This window comes from Papaver somniferum, unplaced genomic scaffold (genome assembly GCF_003573695.1).
Source record: "Papaver somniferum cultivar HN1 unplaced genomic scaffold, ASM357369v1 unplaced-scaffold_115, whole genome shotgun sequence".
Lineage (NCBI taxonomy): Eukaryota > Viridiplantae > Streptophyta > Magnoliopsida > Ranunculales > Papaveraceae > Papaver > Papaver somniferum.
The window spans coordinates 4,493,773-4,497,025 of NW_020620492.1; the positions used below are offsets into that span (position 1 = coordinate 4,493,773).

General features: G+C 35.3%; 1 long non-coding RNA gene across 1 annotated transcript; it reads left to right on the forward strand.

The window, feature by feature from the left end:
- Nucleotides 1-213: 213 nt before the first annotated feature.
- LOC113329122 lies at nt 214-2,956 on the forward strand. The gene is made up of 4 exons (XR_003349724.1): nt 214-548; nt 833-982; nt 2,259-2,543; nt 2,644-2,956. It is a non-coding gene; the product is annotated as an uncharacterized LOC113329122 (long non-coding RNA).
- The last annotated feature ends 297 nt before the right edge of the window (nt 2,957-3,253 follow it).

A 3,253-nucleotide genomic window follows, 5' to 3' on the forward strand; every position in this document is an offset into this window, starting at 1 on the left:
AATTTTGTCAGCTTTTGTGCCTAAATAATTAATTACACTTGGTTTACACCGAAACAATAACTGGACGTTAGGTATGTATACAATACTTACGTGAAAACTAACAGTAACATCTCTGTTTTCTTACGGAAAAAAAATAGAAATTCTTACCGAGTCTTTACAACCCTAATCGTCTTCCTTTCTGTGTTCTCTTTCTCTTGAGTTATTCTTCTACAACAGAAACCTATCATTCTTCTCTGCCTCCGAATGAAAAACTAAAACAGCTAGAGAAGAAAATTATTCATCACCTCCGAATCAACTCGATCAACCCATAATCACTGCCCACACTAACCCAACCTTTCAAATGGATGATTCTATTATAGATGGTCCTGTTCAAGATGGGGATCGAATGCATGAGCAATTCAGGGGGATGGATTCTTCATTAAATTGAGGAAGATGAGAGGGAATCTTAAGTATTTGATGCAGGCGGCTGAGAAGAGGCCCATCCCATTTTTTAGAAGTGTGTTGGTCTCTTATTACCTAGAGTGAGTCCCATCCCATTTTTTAGAATTGTAAGTATAAATTTAGATTTCTTTATGCTTATCGTTTTGATTTTACCTACATTGCTTTCGAAGTGTTTGTTTACATGCTTGAATGAAAGATTTTACTAAATACCTGACCAACTGAACTATAAAGCACTATTTGTAAAAGAAATAAGATCCAAATAGATAAGATGTAGAAGTTGCTCTATGAGAAAAATTGCTTCGCACATCACACAACGCCAGGATTAGTTACAATAGATCCTCTAAGCCTTGGGTACAAGGGACTAATATTATTCATTGTTTTGAAATTATAGGGAAAATGTTGGTCTACTGTCGATCAGTTTACTTGCCAATGTCCCATTTATATGGGAAGAGATTTGTTGCGCCGATCACAGAGAGATGAAATTTATATGCAACCATACTGTGATATTAATTGGAATAAGGCTCGACATGCCTGCGCTAAGGTATTTCAATTAATCACTTCACTAATCAGATTAGCCATATAAAAATACTATTTTGAATAGGCATATTTCATTTGCTCGCTTCACTTTGTTAGGTACCATGTTCGCAACATATTAGAAGCAGTTGCAAGGTTCTTACGAAGATACATATTTGTTATTTTAGTGCGGTGCTTTGGATCGATTAATTTCATTTATTAATGCTGGAACTTATACTGCTCCCAAGACTAATCTACAATAAAATTTTGTGTGCGTTCTATTCTTTGCAATCATGTTGCTAAGTACAAGAGTTTGTCATTCTTGATGAAGAATATAATGTAAGTTTCCTTTTTATTAGATCACATATAGACTTGAAGGATAAAATGAAACTCCAAATGCATCCCACTAAAATATGTATGTTGAGAAACAATCATGGTTGCGTACTTGAACCAATTTCATCATTGTTGAAACCAATACATATATACATTTATTGAATCTGGCTAAAATATTTGGAGTTTGCGTTTTTATAAGGTAGTTTTGAATTCATTATATTCATCAAGTAATCATGCTTCTTTTGTCGAAATTTAGAGTATATGCAGATTTCTTAATCATAGTCAATTGTTTCAAAAATGTTATTCATCTCTACAGATTAATCCTTCTTATTCCTACATGGTGTCGCACATTATAGACTTGATTGAATATGATGATATTCTGAAACTCAGTGATAACTACACCTTGCCAATTATTTGAACCTGCATATTATTTTCGTTCATTTGAGGTGCTTGATTAGGGTGGCTTTCAGTCTTTCTGCGTAAATGTCTTTCAGTCTTTCTGGGTAAATGAAATATGACAGAGTATATGCAATTCTGTCATGGGTTAGTGGGCTATTATTGAACTGAATTTTGTGTTAGAGACAGACTTTTGGTTTTTATATTTGTTTTCTGATTTTTTTTTCTTCTTTGTTCTTTATTTTAGTTGATTAAAATTGATTCATGTTTTGTAAAGATATAAGATGAGTGTTATGGATAAATGGAAAGATATATGATGAGTATTATTGGTAGTTGAAGTTTTAAGATGTTTCTGGCTGCTCCTGTTGGACGTTATGTCATTTTTCAGCATGAATTGCTTAGCTGAACTTTTCACTAGGTACTTTTGAGGAATGATCCCTACGGATTCTCTATTCAGATTCTGTTTCTAGGGGAAGGAAAATGTCAAATGTTTGATCAGCTCTATGAGCCCTAGCAAATTTCTTACTGCATGACTTGAATTAATATTCTTAACTGTTACCGTTCTTCATGTGCAGCTCCTTTGGGGCCATTAAAAACTACTGGATGAAGTAGAGCGTGATGTTTAGGATGAAGAGTTACTTGAAAGTGTTACAGAATATGTGGGTTTGTATACATCACCAGGAGAATGACGCAGTTGAATCATTTAAAGAGTCAAAATTTGTTTTCGTGATCGCAAGGACTGAGACCTGTCTGGAGGACATTGGTGGACTGCATGCAGCCACCAATGGGTTATTTCCCGAGGGCGGGGAAAATGTTGTAGATACGGGTGCCCCAACATCCGTTAAGTTGACTTTGAAAAGGTCAGAAATACAGATACCTAAGAAATTTCCACCACCAACAAACCCACTGATTAACTAATACTCAATTATTCTCTAAATGTCATATTTTTTGAATATGCAGGTTGTTGTGATCGCAAACCAGCTCCTAGGGGAATGAGATTAGTTGTGATCGCAAACCAGCAGCTGAATCAATTTTGTGAATTACACCAGGAATCCTCTTTTTAACTGATAGCGCGCTTAAACTTATTATATGCCAGTCTATTGTGCAGAACACCAGATCATTTTCTGGGGTGTTGATTATTCGATTAATGGCTCCATTAAATATTATACCGTTCTATTGTATTTGTACCAGTGAACTGCTGACGTGCTTGCAGAACCATAAATACCCAGGAAGCTAAAAGACCATTATATCTTGAATAGTTTTAATTGGCTTACTGACACTGCATGGACCATTTTCATAAAAGAAAAGATACCTCAATTCGTCTCTTTGCTGCAAATTGCGTATGTATATTATTTCTTACAACTCTTATCTCTAGATGTATGGTAGGAGATGAATGGATGACATATTGTGTAGGGAAATGAAGTGAAAATAAGCCGGAATATAGCCTAGAATTTCCCTGAAACAAATAAGAATGTGTCTGAATCTCCCTTCTGATAAGTCAATTCAGTGACTCGCCACCTTAACTCAGTGATCCAAGCTGAGTAAGACCCAGCCATCCCGAGTAAGACAA